Source organism: Lonchura striata, chromosome 5 (assembly GCF_050655825.1).
Source record: "Lonchura striata isolate lonStrDom1 chromosome 5, ASM5065582v1, whole genome shotgun sequence".
Lineage (NCBI taxonomy): Eukaryota > Metazoa > Chordata > Aves > Passeriformes > Estrildidae > Lonchura > Lonchura striata.
The window spans coordinates 41065916-41082985 of record NC_140707.1 but is presented as its reverse complement, the minus strand read 5'-3'; the positions used below and the strand labels follow the sequence as shown (position 1 = coordinate 41082985).

Here is a 17070-nt window from a genome sequence, read left to right as displayed (position 1 = left end):
GTTCTGAAAATGGCTGCAATAATTTATACAGTAAAATTACTTGGTTTAGCTTGTCTCTAATGAAAGAGTAAAGAAGTAGTATGAGAAGGAGAGGGTATGCTCTCAGGTACAACCTCCCAGAATTTTAGAACAAAAATAAAAGATACCATTGTAGAAGAGTCTCTCAGAGACCACTGAATCACACCAGAGAACAGGACAAAACACATTAAAGCTGATGAACAGAAACTCAGACAGAAAAATATGGCAGATAACTGAAAGCTGTGTAAGAGTCACAGGGTTTTTAAAAAGTCCCAATTTTGTAAGCATAATAGAGAACAATATTTTTTAAAATGCCATCCTGGATCAATGTATAAAGTGAAGGCATAGTTAGAAAATAAAAAGGCTACAAAGCAAATAGATAAAATGGGAAATATTTGGGAATCAATATAAATTGGAAGTTATATAATATAAAAATAGATTAAAAAGACAATAAAGAAAAATCATTGGCTGGCTGGCCTTAAGAAAATAAAATTATTTTAGAGTATATTAAGAACTATAGAAGTCTTAACAAGGGTACATGCTGTTGCTCAATGCAATGAGGAAATGATAAAGCTGCAGAAAAGGCAAATATTCAAGACATATTTCTGTTCTGCATTTGGAAAGAAAAAAGATGATGCACTTGTATCACATGGGCTGATGAAAAATTTTCCACTCTGTTAGTGACCAGAAGGAATGTAAAGTATGTACTGGAGGTAAATATTTTAAAATCAGCAGGTGTGGATGGCTTACATGGGCATACTAATAGAGCTTATTTAACTGATTTCTAGCCTGCTGATACTGATATTTCATAAATCTTCTAACAGCAAGGAAGTAGCAGAATACTAAAGGAGTGTCTGTTCTATGGCAATTAAAATAAAATGGCAAAGTCAATAATCACAGTAGATGTGCACTAGCAAGGCTAACAGCAGTTCACGGAAAAAATATTACCTGATAGAGAATTCTTTGACAAAGAATAAGAAAATAAAGAGATGCGTTTTCCAGCATGACAATAATCTTGATTAAAAAGTAACTTTAAACAAAAGGCAAGAATAATTTAAGTACCCCTGCCATGAGCAAGAAGATGACTAGAGATGCTCTCAAAGTTCTTTCTAGCCCTACCTTCTGCGGTTCTATGAAGACATAACATGGTAACCAACTGAAACTCCTGACAAGAATGAATACATGTACGGGTTTTGAATCCTGCTTGTTTTTATTTCTTAAATTGTTTTGTCACTGAATCAGGATCTGGAACAACACTCGATCACTCTCATTCTCTGAGAAGTACATGGGACACAGGATGGTTGAAGCACAAGGAAAATAGTCCAGCCAAGTTTGTGTGCCGGACATAGTAAAAAATTTTGTGCTTTGCAAAAGCCATGGAGGTAGTATTAGGATGAGTTTTAAATTCTGTGCTATTCAGTATTTCCATCATTGCCCTAGAATTAAATAGAAACTCACTGCTGATAAAATGTGCACATATTGGGAAGCCTGGTGGAATGGCAATGATGAGGGGAAAGCAAAGAAGGGCAAGAAGGATCATCTTCATGTTCAAGCAAAAAGCCTTTTACTACAGCCAAATGCAAAATTATGCATGTGGGAACCAGATAGGAGATTAGGAGATGTGTAATCAGAAACTTTACTCTGGAAAAACCAGCACTCTGAAAAGGATCAGGATCATCAGAGTATGGAGCACTTTCACTCCAATGAGATACTGTGGCAAAAAGTGTGAAATCAATCCTCGAATGCATAAACATGGGAATAGTGAGTACCAGTACCAGGTTGCTGTTTTTCCCTTTGTGGCACTCATTAGACTAACCATATGCAGGATATTTATTTTCAAAGGTTGCTGAAAAGGTGGGGAAAGTGCAAGGGGAGCTTGGTAATTATTCAGGATATAAAGAAAATGCCTTATAGTAGAAACTTTTCACTGCTCAGCCTGTGTGACTTACTGAAAAGGAGATTACTTGATTTATAGCTTGATTAATGAGTTGATAGCGTTGGAGGCATAAAATACTAGCAGGAAAGGGCTCTGAGCAGACTAAGTTGTACTGAGGACTGAGTGGAGAAGCTATTAAGCCAGACAAATTCAAGTGACGAATGAGACACAGAAAATGATTAAGCAGTAGAACAAGCTAATGTGGTGCATTCTTCATCTCCTTACGTCTTCATCAAAATTACACATTTTTTATTGGCCTAAAGCCAACTGCAAATTGTCAAGAATGAGTTGTAGCTTTTAATACTGGAATATATCCATGAAAATTAATGGTCTTTGATAGTTAAGAGGTTATTCTAGGTGATGTAATCCCTGAGATCCATTACAGTGTAGAAGAAATATATATTTATTTATTATTATGTTTATGTCAAGAAGCAGTAGATAAAAATGCAACTTCCTCTCTGTTTGGACCTTTAAGTGCTACAATTTAATGATAACAAGATGAATTTAGGTTGCCAAGATAACTGATGATAGAAACTGGAGGACTGTAAAAGTCCATTACTGATTTTCTCTCTTTAGATACTCCAGTATAGTGTCCCTTCATCAGGTGGATTAGCATAATACAAAGGAAATACAATTTGCTGGGTGACTTCCTTTCTCTTTCTTTGTTCCTCTGTTTAGAAGTGTCCTTGGCTGTGACATGCATCTATAATAACTAAGTAACCTGACCTTATTTCAGAAGTTTTTGTTATTCTGGCCTGTGAAATGTTCTTGGGCAGATCATTGTGGATATTTGAAACATGAAAGTAGAGAGTCAAACCATGATTTTTATGTCTGAATCATTTTATACATTCATTTGACACATCCACTCTCCACATAATTTCAAAACTCAGAGGAACATTTTTTCAATTTCATTCCTATTATGTAATTTCTCTCAACCATCTTCATTTATCTTTGTTTTTAAACTGTAACCCTTGTCTTTCCCATCACTTCAATTTATCCATTCCCCTCTAACCCCTTGTTTATTATCACTACTTGACTGATGTTTGAGAAATGTATTGTAAGTGACTTGGAGCAGACACTTGTCATTTTACTGTTGATCAGAGCACTTTGCACATGTCATGTCGTATAAATAAAAATTGTTGTTCCAAAAATATTTAGTGTCTTGGTTATATTTTGCAGTATAATATGTAACAGAGACACTTTATAAAAAATAATTATTTATTATAATTATCCCATCTCTGGCACTGACATTCAAAAGCATTTTCAGTAAATCATGTGCAATGTCTCTTCTCTGTCTCCGTTCCTTAGCTAGCTCAGACTTACAAGATGTGTCAATGAAGTGCTAGCATAAGTTGTTTGTCATTCTAGAAACTTTTCAAATGTAACATCTCTTCGCTTACCCTGTTTTCCATTGGCTTGTTTCAAAGCCTTCTAGCAAAGGAAATGTGTTCCTCTTTTACAGCTGGGGAAAAACAGAGAGGTGAATCTGAGGGCATTGCAAAGGCCTGAAGCACATCTGTGAGTAAAACCCAAACCTCCAAGCCTCCAATCTCCTGCCATTTTTAATGGAAGACACATCTCCCCAAACAGATTATTGAATTAAGTTGGACTGGACATGTGCAAGTTTATAAAGTCGTTTGCCTTTCCCTAAACCTATGTCTGCATTTTGCTGAACCTGGCAAAATAAGAGAAAACAGGGTTGCTGCTGAACCCTCAGGTTCTGTAATTTCCATGTATATAATATTTGTTTTTCTTCTGCCCTTGAATCTAGAATAGAAACCACGAAGGATTCTTTTTACTTATTGTCATTAAAAATTCAAGCAAACACAGACCAACTTAGACATCAGTCACACCTCTGGTAAATCTTATCTGCTGTTTGTTCTAGAGATCTCAGGTTGCTCTGTTCCAAAGGACCTGTCTGGCATCTTAACCCTCATGAAGGCAAAGGTGGCAGAAAGTGGTGGCGGACACTAGTTGTCTGCTGAGAAATTTTTCTGTCAGTCCAAAGAGATGATCCGTGAACATCCCAGAGGAAACTCACAAGCTTTGACAGGCTCTATGAAATAATGTCTTACTAACATCTTTTCCCATGGATACCTTGAATAGGAACACCCATGAAGAGAGCTTTCCTAAACAGGGAAATGCTTTGCTGCATGGCACTTTGGTTACATCTCTTAGAAGTAAAAATTTCCTATTTGCAGTGTTTCATTTCAGAGCCAAGCTCTTACCAGGTGAAAAGGCATGGCAGGTATCTGTTAGAGAAAAATGCTTTGAAGGAAAGAAAAGCTAAATAATAATGTAAGCTTTACTATTATGATCTACATGTAAAGGAAAGGAAAATGTTCTGAATAAGGAAATTATTTCAGAAGTCACACAGAGAAAGCCTAGAGTTTTCAAAACCAGTTCTGGCTTCCTTGGGGATTGCTGTCTAGCCTTCAACATTTTGAAGCTGACCCCAAGGACTGCACCATAATACAGAGACTGGCAGAGGCACCATTAGAGGAACAAAAGTTTAAGTGGCTTCAATTTTGTGCAGAGATAAGTTAAGAACCTTCATGGACTCAACTTCTGCCTCTATCCCTTTATGAATCAACTACTTTCTCAGGAGTGATGACTATGGGGCTAGTGTCAGAACCATAGAAAAAAAACAAGCAGAAGAAACAGAGGAGCCATCATTCCAGGGAGTCTCCTCCAGCATGGAAGAACCAGGTTTGAAAATTCCCTTAATGTTTTCTTCAAAGAACTCAGCAAATCCATGGCTTGTATTTTTCCTACCTGCACCATAAGGAAAAAGAGACAAAGAAAGCAATCTCTATGGTATTGCATGAAGACCTATGAAAACTGATCTGAGGCAGTACATGACTTGTAGTATTCTTCAAAATCCATTTCCTATTTCAAGTATTTGAATAACATTTGTCACCACAGTGGCTGGGGCCCTTCAGGCAAAAAAAAAAAAAAAAAATCCTTATTTAATATCCTTGCAAGTGTAAATGTTACTCTTTGTTCCTCAGTTTCCTGTCAGAGAAGCCCATGTTTTGGATGTACATCCATTGGGGGGTTATTAAATAAACACAGAGCATCTACTTTTTATTCTATACACACAGGGAGATGAAATTCCTGATTTCCAATTGTGGGACCTCCTCAGGAAAACAGGACAGAAAAAGCCAAACTTCCCCAGGGAGGCAAAAACCCTGACTGCACCTTGACAGGTTTTAAACAATTGTGATGAAGTTTTTCATGACAGATGTTTCCTTCAAAGCACTGGCTGGACTGTGTAGAGAATGGGGAGTGTTATAAGGTGAGATTCTCATTTCATTTGCTGCAGAACCCGTTAGCATGTTTAAAGTGAATCAAGAAATTAGGCCAAGCATGACTTAATAATCCTGGCCTTAAACCCTGCTCTGGAAATATGGATCCCATTCTTCAGTAGCTCCTAAGCAATATCAGACAACCCACTTTGACTAAACCAGTAAGACTAATTTCCAGGTGGTTCTTTTTCAAGACCAGGACTGGATACACAGAAGGGATGAGCATCCACTCGATTAAACTGTAATTTAAATATAAGGAGACATATAAAACCAAATTCTCTGGGGAAAGAGAGATGCTAGGAATCTCAAATTTAGGATTCTTTTAAACTGAAACATGTCTGAACTTCAAAGCCCAGTCTGCAGAGTAAGATCTTACCTCAGTGGGAATGACTACAGTGACAGTAATAATTGTGATGTACTCAGATACCAGTGTAATGACCACAATAAAATGTTCCTGAAGACATAAATAAATTTTTTGTCTTCAGTGTAACAATGTGCCACAAATAAAACACACAAAATTTAAGTGAGGGATTAAGTTCTGCCTGTCACAGAGTGAGGAACACAAATGAGTAGGAACCAGCTTGGATATTGCTGCACTGCACTCCTTATCATGTCCAGATACAGGAGTATAGCAGCCAACAAATATGATTATGCCACTTTCCAAGATGTTTCCATATAGTCACATGTTATGCTAGACCCAAATAAAGAAACCCTTCCTGAACCAGACACACTGGTGCAGAAACATCTGAACTGGTTTTGGCCAAGATCAGGTATTATATATGATATATGCTATTTCAGAAAAAGGCAACACACACATGAAGATCAGCAGCATTCCCTGTGCCTGTTTACAAGTGGCTGCAGAGAGACTAGAGAACTGTTATGCCACCACAAACTCTTTTCATCTTGGACCCAGCTTCCTGTGCACCCAGAGCATTCCAGCCTGGATGCTCTGCAGAGAATGGTGTGCCCACCACGAGGCCTTGGGCACACTTGGAGCTCAAGCTTCCTTGTGAATGCCTGACAAAAGGGCAGTTAGAGAAATTCTTGCCTTTTTCCCCAGTCTTCACCCCACTTTCACTGTATTATAATCTCAACTTCATTCTTTTTCTCTCCTCCTTTACTAGCTCAAGTAAAGAAACAAGGCTGAATAGAATAATAACAGCTCTTCTGGACCAGCTAATACAGCTAGGGAGAGCTGAACAAGCTCTCAGGTGTACAGCACCACCATCAGGTGCTCACTCTGACATTTCTCCCTCCTGTCTATCCCCTCAACACAGTACAGTGTCTTCATTCTCCTCATCCTGCTTCACTGCCTCCTCCTTCCTTTCTCCTCATTCTGGGAGCCTTCTCCTTCATCCTTACCTCCTCTTTCCTCTCTCTGCATGATGTGACTAGACAGGAAAATAGAGATTTATGTATTCCCTACACGTGCTTCTCATTTTTTCCGATCCATCCTTGGCTGTTGATTTCTCCTTCTTGTAGGTGAGTGTCTCTCAGCTCTCTTCTTCCACTCTCTTTGACCTTTCCTCTGCTTTTTGTAAGGCATTCTCTCCTCTCATGCTGTGAAACATTCATGCTGTCTCATACTGTGAAATTATCTCTCTCATGCTCTCTTGACTATATTTCTAGCATGGTCCTCAGTGCTTTCTAAACGATGTTATTTCACAATAAATACATAAGCACTGTTTCAGGCTGCTGTCTTCTCCAACTGCCTAATTGGATATTGTATTTTAAGGTGCTCTTTAGTATATCAAAAATGTCTTAGCTATTTTACCATTTTCCTTCTCAGCTCTGCTGAAATTTATACAAAGCAATTGTGGGGGTTTTTTTATCCAGCTTGAGGTCACCAGCACAAGCAGTGCTGCTGTTCTAGCTTGCACAGCTCGGTTGCTGAGGCAGGGCTAGCTGTGCCTTATTCTCCATTTCCCCTTTAAAACGCTCCATCTTTCTGCATCTCCGGCTCTCATAGTGAGATTGTGCAATCAGGTGACTCGGTGACAGGCTGGTTTGCTGCATTGTGGCATCCTCGGAGCAGCTACAGAGGTTTGTACACACACAGCTCCCCGGGCGAGCGCAGAGGGAGCGCCGGGCAGCAGCCCGGGCTCTCCCCGGTTACGCAGAGCTATCTCTGCACGGCCTTTGGTGTGTGCAGCGGCTGCTGGCCCCGCAGCTCCGGGGCTGAAGGAGCAGCCTCTCCAGAGAGTACCTGCCTTTAACAGAGCCACTGCTGCCAGACATCTTGAGAAACGATGATTATAACTGCTTCGGGGCCTCCACAGAGCTGATGTTGCCTCTTTATTGGGACTATTTATTACTGAAAGCAGAAATGCTGAGTCATTAAACAGAGGTCATAAAAACATCCTTATTCTGCTAAAAGCATTAGCTCATCATTTCTGGTACTACAGAAGATAGGAAAGACCAGGAATCCTTTTGCTTGTGAGAAAGAAAATGTGGACTGCATTAGAGGCCTGGGAAGATCAGACAAGAGCCACAAGTCAGTAACCCATTAGGAAAACCAGGATGCTGCTCACAGACAGATATCTAGGCTCAAGATCAATTGCCATTTCTGCATTTGTGTCACTTCAGGTTATCATTTTATCCCAGAATATGTTAATGTCTCTCTCTGGAAATGGACAGAACTAAAAACCTTGCTCACTTTTGTCTGAAGAGACCATAAGGCACTTCAGAGGCACTAGCCAGCTCACCTAACCACAGAGAGCTGCTGTTACCTCCACCCACATTATTTCAGACGGAAGCCAGAAGTACGGAGGGGGCATTTGTTTGCTTGCAAGCCCTGGTTGCAAGCAGAACTGCACTCTCCTGATTTCTCATGCCATAGAAAAGCATTTTTTTTCCTGTGTTCTTGTGCTGCCGAAGAGTTAATGTAGTCAGAGAAAGGATTTTAATTAATTTTTGCTACCTATGCTTGAAATTTATTTTCTTACTATTCTTCCTCGGGCAGTTTTCTGAATCTGAAGAGATCCTTCTGGGTGGAAAACTACAATTTTCAGAGATTATGTTTCCCTATTTTAATACTGAAGCTGCAGACAAATACTTCCTTTGATAGCTGTGTTTGATTTCCTGCACCGCAGGGATGTCCTGTCAGCGTCCAGATCCAACAACAGGCGCATGGGGGTTACATCCCTCTGCTGATGGGGTGTGTGTGTGTGTTTATTTGTTTTTGTTATGGATTTCTTTGGAGGAGTAAATATGAAGGACTCGTACTGCAGGTTCACTAGCCAAGGCGAACTGTGCCACATCGTGCTCCCGGCCGGAGCCAACACTCCAGCGTTCGGGTAGGGCAGGCTGCTCCCGACGTTCACCTGCGCGCCCACCGGCCCGCGCCGGCAGGGTCCGGTCCTCCGGGGACGCAGGTCCCTCCCTTGGGGCTCCCTGCGGCGCTCAGGCTCTGTGCCCCGCCGTGGCCCCGGGAGGGCCGGCCGCCCGCCCGCGGGCCGAGAGAAGCGGCTGCAGGCGGCGGGAGGACGCGGGGCCGGCGCCGCGGGGCGGGGGAGGCAGTGCGAGGGAGGGCGGAAAGAGTTAAGAGCGGCGGGGCAGGCTGGCTGTCGGGAGCGAGCATGTGCAGATTGAAACCGCATCCATACTACGGGCGAGTGTCACTGGCACACTTCACCTCCCGCCGGCCGCGGGGCACCCATGGACACCGGTGAGGACACGAGCCGCGGCCGGGCGGGGGGGCCGAGCGGCGGCCCCGGGAGCTGCCCGCGGCCGCTGCCCTCACGGCCGCCCCGCCGGGGCTGCGCGCGGCCCGCGGCGGCCTCCCCGCAGCCCAGCGGCGCGGGGGATGCGCTGCCCGGGGCGGAGGGCGGGGATGGCGCCCGCAGCCGCTGGTTTCGCTTTCTGGCGGCGGGAGGCCCGCGCCGCCCCCGCCGGGCGTGTGCCGGCCGCGGCGAGACAAAGGCGGGCGGCCGAGCGGCGGCTTCCCCGCCTGCGGCGGGCCCCGCGGGCGCACCGGGCACCGTGTGTCGCCCCCTCCCGGGGAGCGGCGCAGCCCCCGCAGGCCGGGCCCCGCCGCCATCCGCAGCTCCTCGGGGCGGCAGCGCGGTGCGTGTCGAGGGGGTTTTGCTCGGCAGCTCCCGACCCCGGCTGCGAAGTTTTCGGGGCTCAGGGAAAGCAGGGTGGAAGGGTTGCTGAAATCGGAGCTGCTTTTCACTGAACAGTGCCTTTTTAATTTTTTTTTCTTCCCCCCAAAAAGAGAGAAATGTCTCGAATCATCTTTTTGTATTGATTTCTGTAAAACTTTATTCCAGTCAAGGGGAAATAGCTCTGAATGAGCCCGGCGTTTGCAGACCTGAACTGGGAGGTGGGAACTGGCTCTGGTCCGTTCAGTGACTTTTCTGCAACCTTGTGAATTACTCCTGTGTGTAAAGCCAGAGGTCAGGGATACAGATACTATAGTCAGCTGAAAATTAGAGTTTTTTCTTTTCTGTGTTTTTTTTTTTTTTTTTTTAATATTTAAATTAGTCTCAAGATGTTTGCTCTTGTTCCATCTTTGGTATGGAAAAATATTCAGAATAGCTGAATTTTTGCAAAATGGAAAATCTGTTTCCTTCTGTTCCCCATTCACTTATTTACTCTAGGGTTTTGCAAATTGCTTCTAGGACGCTTAGGAGCAGGGATGCTGGGGAGGCTGCTCTGTCCTGTTCATCTTAAGTTGGATTGTTACACTGGGACTTCTTAGAGATCGTTTCTACTGGGGATGTACATACTTTTTAAGCCTTATAACTGCACAGCAGATGCAGAAAAACTCTGTAACATGAAATACCTTGTATTGTTTTCTGGCATTGTTTATTTGGCATGTTTTTCCTGTTTTCTCTTATTTCTGAGAAAAAAAAGCAGTCCCTGCGGGAGCTGGTTTTTTTCACAGGCAGAGTGGTAACATCTCTGTGACTGTCAGAGCTGTGTGCATTGGGGAGTTGCAAGAAGAACAGATTGCCCAAAGAGCTCCATTCTGTGTTTTCCAGGAGCACGAATGCATTAATATATGTACAACATCAGTTAGAGATGGGCTAGCTACTGTTTGGTGGTAAGTAGGAAGTAGTGAAAACAAAAATTACCATAAGTTACTGGAAAACAGAAAAGAAATACTTACTGACATGGAGTCCATAATACCTGTAGGCACTTTCAGCCAGTGCTGGGGAAGACTGTGTAGGAAATCTGTAAGATGTTCTTGTGCCCATGACACATCCTGAAGGTCCTTCTTGAATCCCAGCAACTTGTCCCACTGAGAAGGTTCTGTACAGAAATGTCAATTTTCCTGTGTTAGGTGACAGCAGCTTGCTACTATGGATAAGTTAAGATTTTTCACTAAATGTGCAAGTAGATATTTTCTCCTTGAGGAATATATGCTCTCAGTGTGTATGTCTGAGAATTTCATACTTTTCTGTTGAGGTTGCCACTGAAGAATATGGGTGTCTCCGTTTGTAGAAAGGGAAGCTGAGGTGCAGGAAAATGACATTTCAGAGGTCGTTGTCAGATTGAAACAAGATTGAACTCCTAATCTTTTGGTTTAACTAGTAGCTATAGTAGCTTTCTAAACAAAGCTCAGCAAAAGTGCTAGAAGCAGCTGATTCAAACTGAAACATTCTGATATCCTCTGATCACAAGAATATTGAAAAAACATGTAGTATAGTCTGGTGGAAAGGAAATGGAGGGACAAGCAGAAGTTGAGGCAGTATTGCTTGTTACTGCATAATTTCTTGCTGAGGCTCTGGCAGCACATTTGTAGCCTTGGTCAGTATTGCTGTGCCCACTCTACTGAAAGCTGATGTGGAGGCAGAAAACAAGCTGCTTCCTTGGAGAGTTCAAACCTTGGAATTCTTATGGCAAGATCCCATGGCAGTTTACAGAAGTTGTAAAGGGGTGTAAAACAAGAGGTATGGATAGCACAGGTGTGTAGTTGAGGGTAACCTAGATCTCTGCATCCGTATAGAAATGGTACCTGGTAGTGGGGACTGCAGTTTTGCTGACAGTGTGATAATATTATGTGGTGCCAAACAGTGAAAGCCAAATTTAACCTTGAAGGGAGATACAGGTTTCTGGATTAGAGTGTAAGGCAGGAAGAGGTTTTTGGATAAGGTGATAAACTCGATGTGGAGTCTTTTAAGATATCTTTTTACAATATATACTTTATTCAGCATCTGGGAGATGTTCTAGGGAGTGAAGATGTGCATAGGGATCCCTTTGGTCTTGTAATTTGTGGATCTACTTACTCCTGCACGTCAAGAAATGGGGAGAGGAGTTGTTTTCCAGCATTGTAAATGTGCTTTTAATACCTGTCCACTTGGTTAAGATAGTAACTGTCCTCAGATCCGATATTTCAGGGGTGCTGACAGGCACTGCATTGTGTCCAGGAAGGGTGTTTCTTCTCATGGCATAATTAGTCAGATTAATTTAAGCATAACCTTCCTTCAAAGCATTAGAAATAAATTGCAGCTGGGGACTGATCATGCCAGGAAGAAGGTGTGGAGGGGGAATGAGGGGAAGGAGAGGAGACTGTGCACCCTTCCTATGGAGGGTGGGGAGGGAGGAGGTGGGGAATCCCCAACTTTTTTCTATCAGCACATGCTTTGATGGCAAGTCTTGTTTTTATCCTCAGAATCGTACTTATCACAGAGTCTGGGGTCAGGCTTTGTAGGTTTCTTTTTTTTCTGCAGCATGGGATTGGTCACTAAGTGTCAACTCTCTGAGACTTGTTTGAAGAGTCCTTTGCAAGTTTTGGAGTTGTCTCACTGGCTGTGGTGTGCTTTCTTGTGCTCCTTGCTCATCATATGCACATCTAGTCTCAGACTGAAGAACTTCTGTCCTTATCCAACTTACTCTTGTGTTGCAAGAAACTCCATGAAATTTTAATAAAATTATCTGCAGGAGATTTGACTAGGTTTTAGGCAAAATAGTCCTTTCTGTTAAGCTGTCTGACAACAGAAAGAAGTTTTTTCTCATGGAAGATGATTGGAAAGCATCATGAAAAAGCTTTTAAAAAGGAGAAAATATATTGAGGAGGCTTTTAATGAGTGGTGGTGTGGAGGAGACCTTGTTCTGGTGGTGAAATCATAGAAGTAATGGAAAATTTTATGTTGCAAATTGTACCTTAGGATTCTTTGTTTCTGGATTGCCTTCAACAAATACCATGTTTAAGAAAATGAAATTAAGTTGTTGTGTGTTTTGTTTCTTTTTTCAGTCTCAGACAGCCTGCAATTATATGGTAAGAGGAGAGGTAACAACATGGCTAATTAAAGGGCAGCAGTGCTTCATTCCCTAGGGCTAATTATTCTCTAGAAAATGGGTCAATTGCTTAAAGAAATTGTTTGCCAGCAGGAGCTAGGAAAAGCCTTCATTCTCATTCCTCACCATCCTTTTGTAGGAAGCACTTCCTACCTCCACAGCAGTTGCAGTATCTTGTTAAACTTTCAGGTGCCAGAGCCATGCCCTGCAGATGGGGAAGTGGCACCTGAGCACACTTACATGTGGTCACTTCTGTCCTACATGTTCCTGTGTAGCTGCAGATAAGGCAGTGTCCAGTGGTGTTCCTGGGTTGTTTCTGGAGTGAAAGAAATGAAATTGAACAATACAAATGGGACTTCTGTTTCAAAACAAAATTTGCTGTATCTGAAAGGTAAAGTATGGTATATATACTTAGTTCTTTTGAAAGTTTGATCATCTAGTTAGCTAATGTCTTCCACTTGGAAGTGGCTTGCTTGGTACAGGTTTATAAATTATCCCTTTTCAGATCTGTTTCCTGTATGTATTTCAGTATTCTCTGGTGGCTTTCTCACCTGACCATGCTGCTTGCTTTAGCTCTGCAGGCTGAGTAGACTGGGTGAGGGAGCAGAGGGCTGGTTAGCCATGTACGTTAGAATGAACTGGTCTGCTTTTCACATTTCTGTTACGATATGTGAGGCAGGAGTATCCAGATGGTTCCTGGGCTCCTCGGTAAGGTGGCTGTGCAGGCAACTACAAGAAGTCTTGAAAGAAAGCCAGACTGGGCAAAGGCTTTGGCTCTGCAGGAGCAGATACCAACATCTGTGCCAATTCAGAACAACGCTCTCTTTTTGGTTAGTCAGAGCACTACATTCCTGGGTGTAAATGATACACCCAATAATGTCTGCTGTGAGCCAGAGTTTATGCACCTTACAGTCCAACTGAAATGAGTGTAAAAGGCTTTGCAGGTGCATGCTGCTCGTTAACACGTCCTCAGAGGTGAAATAAAAGCTAGACTGCTTTAGAGATTTGTTCGTAGGCATATCTGAATGAGAGTACCTATCAGTTACTAGGTCAGAGATGTCTAATCATTGCATAGAAGAGGGAAGTGTTTTATGTTACCCTTTCTTTTGTTCTGGATTTTTGTTGGTGTCTGCACCAGAGCTCACTACAACCTTATTTTGAAACTCCCCCGCCCTCACATGCTTCTGTCAAAGCTGGATTAAATGACTTCCCTGCCACAAATGCAGTCTTGCTTTCATTGCATAGGATCCAAGCATTAGTAGTCACTAGGTGAGTGTTGATAGCATAGTGTGGTGAAGCTGCTGTTTGACTTTTTCCTTGCTGGATCTTTTCTCTCAGGTGTGCCATTTATAGGATGCAGCCTATATGAAGAACTTCTGTGGAGCACCTCTCTGTCCTGCTTTCATGATTCTACTGGGAGCATGATGAAGTACTTCTGAAGGGGGGAGCTGGGTCTTTAGTACGGGTAGCTCTAGCATAGTCTTTAGTATGGGTAGCTCTAGCATAGTGCTGTGTGTACTGCCAAGTGCCTTCTGGGGATGGGGAGTCTGTTTTGTTTTTATTTATTTCATCCAGAATGCATGCACAGATCATGATCCAGTTCATTTGGTTCCACCAGCCTAATCTGGACTGAGAAATCTTGGCTAGGGCTGTGTCTGTGCAGAGCTCTAGGTAGTCATTCCTCTCTGCTTGCAGCAGAGTGTTCCTGATGCTAGTGGTGTATTTGGCTGTTTCCTCTCCTGATAACTAACCTAGCAAAGCTGGACTTGCTTAACCCATGGGACACTCTGAGCCCTGTGTTTTCTTTGTATTTTGTGTCAGCAGAGGCTTATGGTAAGAATGCTTCTAGTAAGTTCTAGAAGAGTTATTTATTTTTGTAATTTCTATTGTTTTCATTATAGTTTTCCCTAGTGGTATGATAGATACCATGTGATTTAATTTATTTTGATCCAGCAATTCTTTCCAAGGCATACCTCACAATTAAGCTTTTAATTGGAAGTGAGCTTGTACAGGAGCTTCAGGATGTAGGACACAGTTTATAAAAATGCTTGAATGTCTTGCTAGGGAGAGAAAAGCTGCTGTGAAGGTAATGTAATGATTCCTTAGTTGTATTGAGCTTGGCTGCTGTTGCTTTTAGTTTTCCTTTGCTGCTTAATACTTTACCATGGAGATGAGATACTTTCCAAACCATCAGCCTCAGCCATTTGAGCTGACAGAGGGTAGCATGTTATTAGGAGTGCCCTGGGCAGCTAAGCCATTTCCTGTGGAGTGGAGTACTAAGGTGCATGTAGAAAGAAGGCAATTCATTATGTTCTATTATGTTGCCTTATAAATTGTGGATGTACGAAAGGTCAACTATTAGAATCCATGTTCTTCTCTTAGATAGTTACTCCAAGTTGGGGTTTGCTGCCTTGTGTGTGGGGCAATGGGAATAGGTTTTTTGTTCTATTTTTTCTTTTCCCCAGCTACATATCAGGCATAGAAAGTGGGAAAGTGACCCATTGTGATGCAAGAAATATAGTTTCCTTGGTTTGAGAAACAAAGACCGGACAATGTCATGACAGTGATGAACATTTGCTATGCTTAAGGACCATGGCTTAGCAACGTTTGGAGTACTAAAAAGCTGTAAGTGCAAACACCAGCACTTCCACTGCATCTTTCATTTGAGAATCTCTCAGTTCTTAATGAATTTTCAGTGTGTCTCTGTGAGGCTGGTATTATTAGTGTCATTTTGCAGACAAGTAGATAAAGTAAAATGCTTGTATAAGCACTTCAGCAAGCCAGAAAAAGCAGGAATAAAATTCAGGAATACTAATGTTTCAACCTGGTTTTGAGCTTCTATCTTGTACTTTTTTTTCCGGAAAAGAAAGACATTAATTTTTGTAGCTTTCCTGCCCTCATCCTCTTCTTTTTTTCCCCATTGGGTTAGGCTGCATAAAAGCGAGACATTATTATGCAACATATCTAAGTGTGCATGTGATGCTTGAAAAAATGGTAATCAGATAAGTTGCCAGGCAACAGTACCCTGCCTTCAATTACCAAAACGCCAGTGAGTGTGCTTTCATGATATAACACGGGTGCTGTACTTCTTCATAAAGAAAGTGTAGGTGGAGTTTTGTAAGAGTTGCTCCTTTTTAACTCATCTCTTACTTAATCTGCCATATTGTGAGGTTAGATTTGACCCCAGTTTTAGAGAAAAGTATTCACCAAATCTGAAATAAACAACAACAAAGTTAGATGAGCTCTCGGAGAGAATGAATGGTATGTAAGCATATATGAGTAAATAACCATTTCCTGTGATGGGTCTGTAAGTGTTTGATGGTTCAACAGCTTACAACAAGTAGGTCAGAGCTCATCCTTGGGACTGTAAAAATTAAGAAAATGGGTGAGAGATTTATGTTAAAAGGTAGATGACAGGAATATATGGCAAGCTGTGAGAAGTATCAAAACATCCACAGTGGCCCCTTGGACCAAAAATATTGAGAGCCATGGTAATTAATCAAAATATGAATGTAAATCCAGTTGGTTCATTTTCATTGCCTTAATAGAAGCAGAATGGAAGGAATATAAGAAGGGACGAGTGTACACAGAGGAAAAAGTGATAGTCTAATAATGGAAGACAGCACAAGGGAGTTTGTTTGTATATGTGTTCAAAACCTGAGTTTAATTTATTTTTCAAAGATATTGCAGGATAGCAACAGCAAAAAATAAAAGCTTGTGGAAGTTATTTAAATGCATTTTTGGTTTTGGCAGTAAATAGCCACAGAAGCATTTGCAGAGATTGCAGTTTTGTGGGGATGCAGGCATCTGGCCAAGCCTCTTCAGCTGTTGGGTGGTGGCATGGCTTTTAGAAGAAATCTGAAACTCCAGAAGTCTAATGTGCTTCTCAGGGCTTTGACAGAAGTTTTCAGTTGAGACAGGGGACTCACCTAGATATATCTGGGAAAAAATGCCCATAACCTTGAATTCACTTGTTTTCTTCGGGTAAATGCAAGTTGTTGCTTTACAGAGTTGGTTTTCCAATTATTTTTTTGTTGTTCCAAAAGGAGCAAAAGGCATTTGAATTTTAGGAGATGGGGGACTGTGTCCTACATGTCCCTCTGCAGGGTTTCAGTCCAGTGTAGGAAGAGGTTCAGAAGTCCTCATCAAGAGACATGGTGGGACTTCAGTTAAAAGGGAAATCTGCATCATCCTCTGTGTAAGTCTTGCCAAAACAGGGGGAGTTTCTGAGAAGACATAGACTCACTTTCTGTTTCCAAATTTGGCACTTTCTTCCCAGGAGAATCCCAGATAAGTCACGGAACAATGTTATGACTTGATTTTTCTGTTGCACAATTTATCACCCGTTAGTTGCATGGACCTGAGCTCTCTTTGTGGAGAACTGTAGAAATAATGAAGGGATTTAAATACTGAAAGAGACACTTCAAGGAATGCTCAACTAACATACTTCCAGTTAGGAATTTACTTTCTTTTTTGTTTGCTTTTCTTTGTATTCTCATTTGATGAGCAGTACTGCTACATTATGCTCATTTGTAGTCCCCAACCTGCTGACACCATGAATGT

At 42.0% G+C, this 17070-nt stretch overlaps 2 protein-coding genes across 20 annotated transcripts in view; both read left to right on the top strand.

The window, feature by feature from the left end:
* The first annotated feature begins 8863 nt into the window (after positions 1-8863).
* RAD51B (RAD51 paralog B) overlaps positions 8864-17070 on the top strand; it is a 452264-nt gene continuing 444057 nt past the window's right edge. For all 18 annotated transcript variants that reach the window (XR_014956026.1, XR_014956032.1, XR_014956030.1 and 15 more), the window contains exon 1: positions 8864-8929. The gene's annotated coding sequence lies outside the window, so the exon portion shown is untranslated. The remainder of the gene's footprint in view (positions 8930-17070) is intronic.
* TMEM229B (transmembrane protein 229B) overlaps positions 8864-17070 on the top strand; it is a 32410-nt gene continuing 24203 nt past the window's right edge. For both annotated transcript variants that reach the window (XM_021537046.4, XM_021537047.4), the window contains exon 1: positions 8864-8929. The gene's annotated coding sequence lies outside the window, so the exon portion shown is untranslated. The remainder of the gene's footprint in view (positions 8930-17070) is intronic.